At 34.8% G+C, this 12,947-nt stretch overlaps 1 long non-coding RNA gene across 6 annotated transcripts in view; it reads left to right on the top strand.

The window, feature by feature from the left end:
• The window catches only part of LOC115866654 (uncharacterized), a 115,537-nt gene that overhangs the window by 77,279 nt on the left and 25,311 nt on the right, over nt 1–12,947 (top strand). For all 6 annotated transcript variants that reach the window (XR_011376906.1, XR_011376904.1, XR_011376905.1 and 3 more), the window contains 3 exons: nt 5,875–6,082; nt 7,091–7,149; nt 8,502–8,568. This is a non-coding gene — a long non-coding RNA (uncharacterized lncRNA). The remainder of the gene's footprint in view (nt 1–5,874; nt 6,083–7,090; nt 7,150–8,501; nt 8,569–12,947) is intronic.

A 12,947-nucleotide genomic window follows, 5' to 3' on the forward strand; every position in this document is an offset into this window, starting at 1 on the left:
TAGATAGCCAGAAGATAGGTCTTTTCAATGGAATCCTCCTAGGATCAATTAGGTGAAATTTCCAGATCACAAATATCAGTTTCATTGAAGGATCACAAGGAAAGAGAAATGAGAAACATGAAATAGTTCTTGCCAGGTAGTAGCAAGTTTTATATGTGAAATAAGTCTTTGTGAAGGCTCTTTATCTCTTACTGAGATGATGCATTAGTTAAGGAATAAAAAATTTCACAGAGCATGTTTTATCTCCTAGGTAACAGACAAAAGAAACTGACAATATACCTTATGTAAGTCTCAGGAAAACTGTCTCTAGCAGATTGAAATTGTTTCCCAGATGTTCTTCCTGAAGTGCCACAAGAACACTATGGAGGTCAGGAATTCCAGTTAGCTTTGCTACCATCTCAAGATTCAGGGTTTTCAAAAAATATTAAGTGCTTTTAAAAGGGTTAAAATTATTTAATTGCTGTTTTTCCCACTTCATCATTCATCTGACTGACCCTACAGTTGATTGCTTAAGACAGCTTTTAAAATCCAAGTCAGCCTTGCTTAGGCCAATGAATTCATACCAGCTTGTATGTAAGAATACAACCAGAACAACTATTTGTGACTGCCTCTGTTTCTACCTCATCAAGAAATAGTTTTCACTTTAATCTTTCGCACTGAGGTCATACGGTGTGACCTTTTTTCCTAGCACTGTATTTGTGTTCTTTTCTTGCTATCTCCCAGACTCTGAACTTTACCAGCTTCCTCAACCCACAGTACCCAGCCTCTAAATCCTACCTGCCTAAATCCATGTCATTCAGATGCTTTGTCCTACATTGGGAAATCATCTGGCTTCCGGGCTCTACTTTTGTTTGGAGGACCCAAGTATATTCCCAAATTAACTGAAGCTCTAGCCTTAATACTCTTTTGCTCTCAGGTCGATTTCACATGGTGGCCTCTGTTGCTCTTCATAGTTAATGCCTTCCAAACTAGGTTTGGCCTACCTGTCAACAAAATATTTGGGTGTTTTATAATTAATAAATGTATGCATTGATAATATACCTGATATGTCTGCTACTCTAATATTGTTTTTATCTTTAAGATGTTTTCTAAAATTAATTGCTCACTGCCAGTAATACTCATTACCCTCATTTTTAGATAAGGAAAAAGCCTAAGATACTGTTGCATTAGTATAGGATTTTGGCATCAAGATTCTAAATACAACACATGGCACAGTGTCAACAATTAGTTAGCTTTAAATAGATAATTGCTCAATAGAATTTATCCAGAGACCTACAAAAGGAAGCATGAGAATGATGAAATCATCTTATAACCTCATCTTCAATCCAGGCCTGCCTAATTGCTTGCCACGGAGAAGACTAAAATTGTTGGAAATTCCTTTTTTTGGCTAAGTTTACTTTTCATCTTGTTTCATTTCCTGTCTTAGTATGATAATCTTTTTATATGAAATTGTGCTATTTAAATTTTCATAATTTTAATTTATTCATGTGTAGAATGTGTAATTTTATAATTTGTGATACCTGATGTATTTCAAGTAACATAATTTCCTTACACATATAAGAACAACATTAAAATTAAACTGACACAGAGTAGATATCCAATAAACATTTAAATTAATATTGAATGAATTAATAAATTTATTTAACATGGTGGTAAGTCAGAATTTTTAGAATTCTGTTATCGACAAATAGTCTTATAACTTTTCAACCTTGTCTGTGTTTTCAAAGTGTTTACTTTTAATGCTCAGTGTTTTTGTATTTAATTTCCCACAGTTGAAAAGATGAAGCTTCTCATAGAAACAAAATAATTTTTTTAGATTAAATAATCCTTTTTAGACTACGTTTTTGGTTCTGTTACTGGCTCCTAGGGAAAAGAAATTGCAATAAAATAGGCATTTCTAAAGAAATAATTTAGGATTAGGATTCCTTCAAGAATTCATACAAGAATTAAGAACACTGTAGAAAATCAAGTAATATAAATTAGAAGTGAAAATTTCCATTAGATTAATTTGATGATTCTAGACATGAGAATCTGTAAGTTATTTTCTATCATTTTGTCCTCATTTTTAAAGTCTCAGACAATGAAACTTCCATCACTTGAATCTCATTCAGTAATGTGTATACAGCTATTCATTCAACAAGTCACTTTGTTCAGAGGCATTTGCCTCTGATACTAGTATCTTCAATGTCATCAAAATGCATTTTATTAAGATGACAATTGAGCATGTAGGAAAGCTTAAGCTTTCCCCCTGGTTTAGAAGACCATGAAATGAAGCAGAATAAAAAGTTATAATTCAGTATAATAAAATTTGTGAATATTATCCTAAAGAAGTGTTCAGGTAGCTTGGTTACTTTGCCAGGGGAATGACAATGTAAACAGAAGCTTAAACTGTTCCTATCCTAGAGAAGTTAAATGTGGTCCTATTCAAATACTTAAAAATTGGCTTGGCTTAAATTTGTGTGACCTTAAACAAATTGCTCTCTCCAAGCCTCAGCTGTAAATTTTAAGTAAGAGGTTGAACTTGGATCTGTTTTGTCCCAAAGTTTTATAATCCTAGAACAGAGTCAGCCTCCAATGTATTTATTTTATGAATAATTCTGTATGCTGACATATTACTCATTAAAGCAAAGGAAAAAAAGTTAAATAATCTTGTAGATTTATGTGGAAACCTTAGTTACCACCTTAGAATTTTGGATACTATATATTTAAGTTTTCCATTCTAGAAAAAAAAATTAGATTTGTTTTTCCTACCCTTTTGTCAGATTGTCACCTTGACTGTATGAGACATGGCCAACAAAAGGAAAACAACCCCCATAGAAACTTGAAGAAGGAGAGGCACTCACTGTAAATGAAAAATAAGAAATCTTTTAATGTTTATCAGATAAAGAAAGCATTTAATTGAATTAATGGGACACTGGAGTACCAGATGATTTAGTTAACTGACGTTTACAATGATCTTAAACCTTGTTTGAATATTTTGTAAAACATTAATAAAAATTACAATATTTCAGTATATCAAACAGTATGCTGAATATTGTTAAATTTTATGTAAGGATCAAGTCATATAAAGTATTATGTAATAATAAGTATAGAAGTTTCGAGAGTAGTGTTTAATGTGTTTTAAGCCATAACATCCAGAGGGTGTTTGATTATAATTTTTCTTAAAGTTAACTTCTTTCTTCTTGAAGTAGAGTGCAAGAGACAAATTCAGGTTAACTAAGGATTCAATTTGAAGAATTCCAGTTTCCTTTAAGCAAAATTTCACTTTATTTCAAACTGAACAAAATTATGTTGTATTCTTAATTTGACAACACACTCAAAAGGTGTACACTCTAAAGAATTCAAATTACAAAACTTCCAGTTATAATCTGTTGGTTGTAAGCAAGGCCATGTACTTGTAAGTTTCTCTTACTGCCAGAAATTGTATCAGAAGCGACTAAATTATCAAGAATGGCCACTGGTGTTTTGTTTTGTTTTGTTTCGTTTTTGGCTCTGTGGCATGGGGGATCTTATTTCCCCGACCAGGGATCAAACCCGTGCCACCTGCCATGGAAACACAGAGTCACAACCACTGGACCATCAGGGAATCCCAAGAATGGCTACTGGTTTTGATCATGGTTATGTACATAAATGTGTGTTATATACTCTACCTAAGTAGAGTAGGACAGTTTTATCATATGCAAATCTATTTTTGAATAGTGTGAAAAATCTGAGGTGATAATTTGAGGTGTCATATTCTGTAAATGAGAGTGATTATAATTTCATCTCATCAAGAATAGTTATAATAATAATACTTAAAATGCCTTGAAAGTTTTCTGTTGGCATTTTTCAAGTGAGATAATCTTTTATTATTAAAGACATATTCTATGCCCAGTACTTCACTATAGTCTAAAAAAGATGGTCACTGTTGGCAAAGAACTTCTGGCCTAAATGGTAATATTATACTAACTTACAGGAAACAACTAGAGAAGAGTGGAGTGTAATCTGTCTTGCTGATCTGAAGTAGCAATAGAAGCTCAAAGAAAATGTGGATTTGGACAACAGAGAAGACTTCTTAGAGGAGGTTGAAAATGAGCTGGGCTTAAAGAATAGATAGGACTGATTCAGTGAAATGAAGGAATTGGAGACTTACAAGTGCAGAAAACATGAACCAAAGGATGATCAAGTAGGAAGGAGTAAAGTAGAATTACTGGGTTGAAAACAGATTGGTATTGGGGAGTAGGTAGGGAGGTGAGTGTAACCATGCTTGAGATTGTTTTCCTTCCTTTGCATAAAATGCCCTAATTTCTAATTGAAGAAAATGAGAGTATATTCAGATTGCCTGCAGCCCTTCGAAAATCAAGGTGTGATATTTGAAGAAAAAAATCACGATTTGTAAGAAATGTTGGAAGGAATCCAGGCTTAAATTAGACGAGTTTACCTGAAATATTGGGGGTCTATAGCCTTTAACTGAGCAAATCAAGTGAGAAATCTTGAGAGGCAGGGGTTGCATAGCCAAAAGTCTACTATCAGGGATATTTTTTGCCCAGGTGAGATTGACCTTATCACTATGGGAATGATCACAAGTACCACAGTACTGTTGTTAAGCCAAATAAAAACACTGTACTCCTTTTCCAAACCTCTAATTTGCATACAAACCTTAGCTCAAGTTATGTCCTTTCCCTCATCTTCAGCTGTCTAAATATTCTTAGGCTATCTAGCCCCTGCAAGAAATTTTCCCAGTTCACTTTCCTTCCTCACCCAGAAATACCATTTCTCTCTTTTGTGCTCCTATACCTGACCTAGAACAATTAATACATCCTGCTTTATGGGCAGAGGCTATTTTATTTTGTATTGTATACTCTGCAAATCTAACATAGTGGGTGCTTGATAAATGGCAGTTGGTTGCTGAAAATCAGTAGTGATTTGGTGATAAATTAATGTTTTGGAAAGGCTGAATACCAGCTAGATAAATATAGAAATGCCCAAGCTCTTGCCTGGTAATTTAGAAGTTCTCCACCTTTTACTGTTTCACTTACCAGGGGTCAGGGCTCCTCTCATTCTATGCTACCTATTAACATTCAAGTCTTAGCTACCTTAAAGTTTTTTTTAAAAAATCAAAGCCAGAAACCTGTGGGTGGGGGTATGAATAGCTGGAAAGCCTATGAAATTTTGAGGGTTATAAATGATCTGATTGATCATCTAAAACTTTCCAACAAAGTATAATTTAACTGTTCCCTATTGGCTTTTATTTGTTGTCTCTCTGAGGAGATGGGAGATGGTAGTAGAATGAAAAGTCCTTACATTAAAAAATACTTTTCAAAAAAATTTTTTTCAAGAAGCATCATTACCATAATCACAAAAATAAATGTATTGAACATCTGCTGCAGTTCTTTAAAGTGACTCTCTAAAGTTAATTGTATGCTGCTGAATCCCTCCGCTTACTAGAGCTACCTTATTGAGTGAAATGGGTTTTCTTATAAACTTTCTTGGACAATTTTGTAAGACAGTACCCAAGTCACACGAAAAAGCTTTCAGAAATCTCAGAAGGCAGAGAAAATTGTGGATCAAATATGTAGCATTTGTTTTCTGCTAGGACATTTAAGTCATATTTATAATGTGATAAGGATTTATTTTTATGTATCCTTAAGAGCTTTTATATAAAATCTATAGGACATTTATGTCTGATTTCCAGAACCTATATAAATATAAATTACTTTTTTTTGAAAAGTCTAATGTTGCTGTTGGGTTGGGTTTGGCTTTGAGGGAGGTTGACATATTTGTTATACTTAACATTTAGCTAGAAGTCAGGAATTCAACCAGCAATTAAATAATGGTTCCCACGGTGAAGCAGTTTCCCCTCTACACTTATTTGCCCTATGACCTGTTTTCTAGGCACTTATTTTGACATCACCACTGCCCCCACCAAAAAAAAAAAAAAATGTGAGAACTGACTATATCATGGGTACCTAGACCATGTGGAGAAAGGACTGAGACTGGAAGCAGAAAACTCATTGTCCGTACAGAGCAAAGTGCCAGACAACAGCTCACTCTAGTAAAGGGCGATAAATGCCACATGAGATGGTCTCCTCAGTTCAAAACTGTAAGTAACTTTAGGGAATTGCAGGGGGATTAGACAGTTGTCTCTGCTGACTCAATAAAAAAATGTCTTCATTTTGTAATTTGTGGCCTGTATGCTTGTAAATAAGATGCACTGAATTGTCAAGTAGTGGACTTTCCTGGTTTGTGGGTGAGAAATAGAATGCAGCCAAAATAGAATGCAGTATTCCCCCAAAAGTAACTTGGGACCTTTGCCTTAAGACCTGAGACAAAGGTTACATGAATTTAGATAACCAGGTTAGAACTAAGTTATTAGGCCTTTGCCTAGATAACCAATTAGAGGACTTTTAGTCTTGATATAGCAAGGAATAGGGAGGTAATTATGGCCTCTTGAAACAAAATAATGAAAACTTACAAAATAATGGAATTTTTGGAAATTAAATGTGGCTATACTATATATAGAAGGATTCTAAGAAAGTCTGTTGGCAAAGAAACTGGGCATGTGACTACTGTGGTGATCTAAGAGTGAAGAAAACTTGAACAGAATGGTGGCAATAAGAATGGAGATAAGAGAATAAATTTAAGGTATTTCAAAAGAAAAATTGTAGAACATCATGATGAGTTGGATAAAAGGGGGGGTGTCAAAAATTACACATTTTCTTTACTGGAAGACAATGATAGTATCACTGAAAGGAGAGAGTTAAGAGAAGATAGTTTGAGAAGGAAAGATTTTGAGTCCCATTTTTGTAATATTGAATTTAAGATGATATCCAGGCATTCCTTTTGAAATGCTTGGATTAAAAGTCGCTGAATATACAGAACTGGAATCCTATGTAAAAGTCTGGCTGGAGAGGTAAATTCATCAGTTATCCCCTCAAAACTCATAAGGGTAGACAAGCTAACTGAAGTTATTTATTAAAGACAGTATATCCCTTTCTTTTAAAAAGAAGTACATAAACACATACATTTACATTAAAAAATTATTTGATTAGGTATGTAGTCTTAAATAAACATTTCCAAAATGGAATTAAAACTCTCCTTTTTTTCTTAGAGTGTCATATCTCAAGCTTGTGCCTATAGGAAAACCCTACACTGGTATCAGTTATGAAGGTCAGTGACTAAAATGTGTTAATTATTCTTTTTTTTATAAATTTATTTATTTTATTTATTTTTGGCTGCGTTGGGTCTTAATTGCTGCGTGCTGGCTTTCTCTAGTTGTGGTGAGCGGGGGCTACTCTCCGTTGCAGGTGCATGGGCTTCTCAGTGCAGTAGCTTCGCTTATTGTGGAGTACGGGCTCTAGGGCACACGGGCTTCGGTAGATGTGGCGCATGGGCTCAGTAGTTGTGGCTTGTGGTCTCTAGAGCACAGGCTCAGTAGCTATGGCGCACGGGCTTAGTTGCTCCACAGCATGTGGGATCTTCCCAGACCAGGGCTCGAACCCATGTCCCCTGCATTAGCAGGCAGATTTTTAACCACCGTGCCACCAGGGAAGCCCCTAATTATTCTTGAACCTTACCTTTGCTTCTATTCATGAAACAAATATCTTTCCCAGTATCACATTGAGGGAATGAAATTGAGAACTTAAAGTCCAAATAATTCAGTCAGTTAAAACTGTAAAATTGACATGGCTTTAATTTCTCAAATGGAAAAGCAAGTAATTGAACTGTGGGAAATGTGCTGGTCTCCAGTTTCAAGACACAGTACAGCACAAAGACCTGGCATTCTGGCTGAAGAGTTATAATAATAAACAGAAATTTGAAAACCAGGAAGACAAGTTTTCCAAGAGTGCAACTGTGGCATTTCAAAAGAGATATAACAAGAAATTCCGGAAGATGGCCAAAAATAGGTTTAGATAATTGAGATTCCTTATTTGAATACTTGTTTTTGATGGAGAAACACAGTTAAGAGGAAATGAAGCTTCTGTCTAAGAGGTCTAAAATATTTTCTCCTTTTCACCCTAAATTGGGTTTGCTTCTGAAGAAAAGTGTTAGCCAAAAAAAATCAAATAGGAATTCAGTACTGCTTAAATTGTAGCCAGAAGTTTAAAAAGTGACCAAATCAAAACAAAAAAAAATTTTTTTTAATTAATTGAAAGCAAGTATTTTGATTTTCTAGGAGCTAAACCTTGTTTTATAGGATTCCTATTTAGAAAGTCAAAGTATCTTGATCTGTTTACCTAGTAATTACATGCCCATCATGGGACAGAAGTACCACATTACTCTACGTTTTAAATTTCTAATATGTTCTACTTTAATGATATGTAAGGAAACCTAAAATGTTAATCTATGCCTCCAAAATGCCTTTAAAAAACTCAGTAACATGTCTTCTGAATATACCAGAGTCTTTTATACCATTTTACCTAAATCCTTGAACTATTTGATTAATCCGAATTCAGTGAACCTATGTCTTCAAGGCAGGTTATCCAGAACTGGGAACATTTGTTTCTGTATTTCCATCCTAGTTGCAACTGACTCATGTGCCTGGTCTGATGACTTCGACTATCTTTTCATGACTCCTAAATTATGGAGGTAAGTCAAGATTTAATATTGATTATAGTCATGTAACATTCATTCGGAATTTGTATTCCTGTAATATTTATTTAATTACTAAGCACTCGTAGCATTGCATTTTTACTAGCAAATTATGGTATATTCCAGTTTTGGCTGAGCTGTTTTACTCTGATTAAATGTATAATTTTGCATAACTTTTTAAAAAAAATTTATTTATTTTTGGCAGCGTCGGGTCTTCGTTGCTGCACGCGGGCTTTCTAGTTGCAGTGAGCGGGGGCTGCTCTTCGTTGTGGTGCGCGGGCTTCTCGTGGTGGCTTCTTTTGTGGAGCACGGGCTCTAGGTGCGTGGGCTCCAGTAGTTGTGGCACACAGGCTCAGTAGTTGAGGCTTGCAAGCTCTAGAGCGCAGGCTCAGTAGTTGTACCGCACGTGCTTAGTTGCTCCGCAGCATGTGGGATCTTCCTGAACCAGGGCTCGAAACTGTGTCCCCTGCATTGGCAGGCAGATTCTTAACCACTGCCCCACCAGGAAAGTCCAGTTTTGCATAACATTCAATTACTTAGTATTTCTATATACATCTAGACTTTCATCTCATTTTTTGTGTGATTACCCACATAAACTTGTAGTAGAAAATACCATGGGTTTTTTTCTGTAGTCTTTAACTTGAATCAACTCTTTCAGACTCTTTATGTAAAGTATACTCATCTATCTTTGAATCTACTATAATTCTTGTTTTTCCAAGTGCCTGTTTACTGAGGCTATAGTGTTCCAAATTTTTCAGTTCAGTTCAGTTAAGACTCTTAGATGTCCAGCCCTGCGGGGGAATATAAAGACCAATATAAAGCACAGTCCCAGTCCTCATCTTAAAAGAACTCATGGAACCTCAGACATTGCAGCCAGACTTTCTTGGGGTCTCTTATTACAAGAAGGGTAAGATAAACCTCTCCTGTTTGGCTTCCAACTTGGGAACTCAAAGACATTCAAATTCTTACCAGATTGTGAAATGAGAAAAGTAACATGAAATAGAAACACTTGGTAGTTGGTGTGTTTTACTCAACTGATAAAAAACCACTTTAAAACAATGATTTATGGATTTGAGGTGTTGGTGTGAAATCTGAAGGTGCAGAAAGCTCTGTATGATTAACTAAGTCTTAGGCACATTTCAGTTTTAGGAGCAAATTCCTATTTATTTTGCTGTATTTTGTTGCTTATTTATTCTGTGCCATGCTTAATACTCATTTCCCCATCACCATGTAAGGTGTTAGCTTTTTATCTATTAAAATATTTTGGGAGTTGGATCGACCTCATAGCTTAGATATATATTAAGGCATTTTCTGAGCTCAGAAATATTGAGATGATGAGTCTTTTGGTAAAATTTGCACATAATTTTTCATCTCAGATAGATCCAATAGAAGGCCTAACAATTCATGACAAAGCTGTTCTGGGACCAAGCTGGTGAGTAATTATGGTTTTTATGATGTTGTTGATTTTCCAGAAATCTAAGTATTTTTAGTAATATATTTTCATCTCATCTCTATACTCCTTGAACTTTTGTTTAAAACAATAAGTTTGATGTCACACTGGTGTTTTCCACGGGTTCACTGGCTCCAGGAAGGTAATAAAATTTCCCAAATTTCTTTTTAAAAATTTCCTCTTAGTGGCTTTTACATTGCTAAGTGTGCTATTACAGAGTCAACTTCCCCAGCACAGAGGAAAAATAAAAGTAGAATACAGGATAGTTAGAAGTCTTAGCAAGTCTTTTGTTATTCCAGCAAGGTCTCTGTTAATGTGACCATTTCTGTTATTTATGATAGAGAACCAATACAAAGACTTATAAAACTAAGCTGACATTTGTCAGATGTAAACAGAATACAAGACAAATAGAAACAGCTTACAATTCCCTAAATCATATATTTCTCAAGCTGCTTTCCCTTGACCATTTTATATTACTTCAGGCTTCTGAATTCAGATATATTTTGAAAGCAGCCCGAATTAATTTCGACTTTAACATAACCTAAGGATTCTTTGTAATTATGACTTGTAGATTCTTTGTAATTATGACTTGTATATTAAATTCGAGAGTAAAATTCAACACCAGAGCATCTTTTCAGAAAATCTTTGTAGGGAGAACTTCCGACAATTTATAAGGTTACATTGTTGAGGTTCAAGAATAAGCTAAAATCTTTAGTGCCTTATCAGAAATGAAACTGTAGGTGATGGAAAGAGGCTGAAACAAACATAAGTGGGAGAATAGGGGAGACCCAACTATCACTGGTATTGTTAAGACTGACAAACCATGCTTTGTGATGACTCATACCTGTATATCTGAGATGGATTGATAGGAGTATATGATTTGATAGACCAAAGTTTTCAGTTTGGTTGGCCAAGACAAGCTTCTGCCATTATTTTCTTATAATTTCTTATGATTTTCTTATAATCAATTCAGTCAAGAAGTTAAGTGATGCTCATATGAAGATGTTAAAGTCTTTTTTTATTTTTCTAAAGCAGGCAAGAGTTTAAATTTGCCTGTGGTGCATCTAACATAAGCCTGTTTTCTTCCAGCCATATGCCTGCCTCCCTTTCTAAAACAAGACTCTCTTTTGCACGTCTTGACATACCAGTTACAGTGCCCCACTCTATGTTGGAGTGAAGACAAGAGGCTTATTACTTAGATAATCTTGACAGATGTGTCTCCAGATAATATCATCTGTAAAATATTTACTAAAATAAGAAACTCAATCCACTCTGAAAGTACACTTTTCCTAATGAATAATATACATTTTTAAATTTTGGTTATCTGTCTCCTTCTGAAAACCTCTGGATTGTGAACCCATGACTTTTGAGGAACTGTTTAATTAAAGGCTTAAGTTATTTTAATTTAAACCCATTGTCAGTGTTATGAACTGTAGTTGTAGTGAGCTCTAGAAGGGACGACCTTATTTTGCTCCTTGCAGCTCCTTGCTCCCCAGTGTCTAGAATAGTATTTGGCACACAGTAGATGTCAATAAATATTTTCTGACTGAATTAATTAAACGTATATATACTACATGTTTCCATAGGGTAATGTTTCTATTAGCACATTAAAAAGAACATTTTATTTCTCATCTCAAGCTAATTTCCGGCAAGTGTGAATGACTAAGAACACATAATAGCGGTTTAAACATTTCCTATCTTATTCCTTGCCAACCTGTAGTTACAGTATTTTTTGCTTCACTATTCTTTTAACCAGTTATCAGTTTTGAATCATCTTATCAGCAAAGCCGTATACGGAATTAAACAGTGTAACATATATAACCATGCCAACTACACCCAGCTAGTTAAATCACACGCGTGCCCAAAACTTAGCAAACTAGAAATATTGTGCCCTCGAATATGATGCTAGCAAGGGAACCAGGCCAGACACATCATCCCCAAAACTAAGATGACAGACTAAAACAACTAAGTTGGTTTTTTCTGCAGTAAAGAGAGGATGTGTGCCACCAAAAACAAAACACTCATTCATAAGGCTTTTTTCTTATTTGGGTCATTATTTTCCGTTGCTAACCTTAACGTTACTAATCTTGAAGTATTTTGCACTTTTCCATTATACATAATCTTTTGACGTACTATTAGGAAATTTTTTTTTTAAATCTTTCTTCCCTGCAACTTAGTACACAAATCTATAAGTAATTACTAGAAATTTCTGGAGTGTAATTTCTTTACTAAGTGTAGGGGTTTCACAGAAAGGATGGAAGAGTAAAATTTATGTCAGTATGAGATAATAGGCCATACTATGCCATAACATGCCTCCAACCCTGGCACACACACACACAATCTTTCAGGTATGGTTTTTTCTTTCTTTTTTAAAAAAGACCTCCCTGGTCTGATGAAAAGTAAATCTTCCTCCCACACCCAAACCCCACTCACCCAGTTTCCTCTCTACAGGTGACACATATCTTTGCTGAAAATTCCATGAATATAGATATATGAGTATTATATATCTTTCCACAAATGGAAACTAGATACTGCATATAAAGTGGAAATATATTTTTCCACTTTATACATTGTCTTACTCCTTGCTTTTTTTCAACTTATATATATTTGACAATCCTTCCTTCTTAGTTTATAAACTGCTGTCTCATTCTTTTTAAAGGCTGCACGGTATTTCACTGTATGAACCATACTTTATACCCATTACCTGTTGATGAACTTTGAGTTTACTTCCAATTTTTCGCTGTTGTGATGATACACTGTCTCACTTGAATGTGAGTTCCTTGAGAATAAGGATTTTTGTCATGAGTAAATGTTTTAATTCTGAAAACTTAGTATAGTATTCAACAAACGTTTAACGGATGTTTTTGAATGAATGAATGGTACTTTTTAAAATGCTGCTCAACTGCTTCCACTCAATGTTTTTTAA

Source organism: Globicephala melas, chromosome 18, assembly GCF_963455315.2.
Source record: "Globicephala melas chromosome 18, mGloMel1.2, whole genome shotgun sequence".
Classification (NCBI taxonomy): Eukaryota; Metazoa; Chordata; class Mammalia; order Artiodactyla; family Delphinidae; genus Globicephala; species Globicephala melas.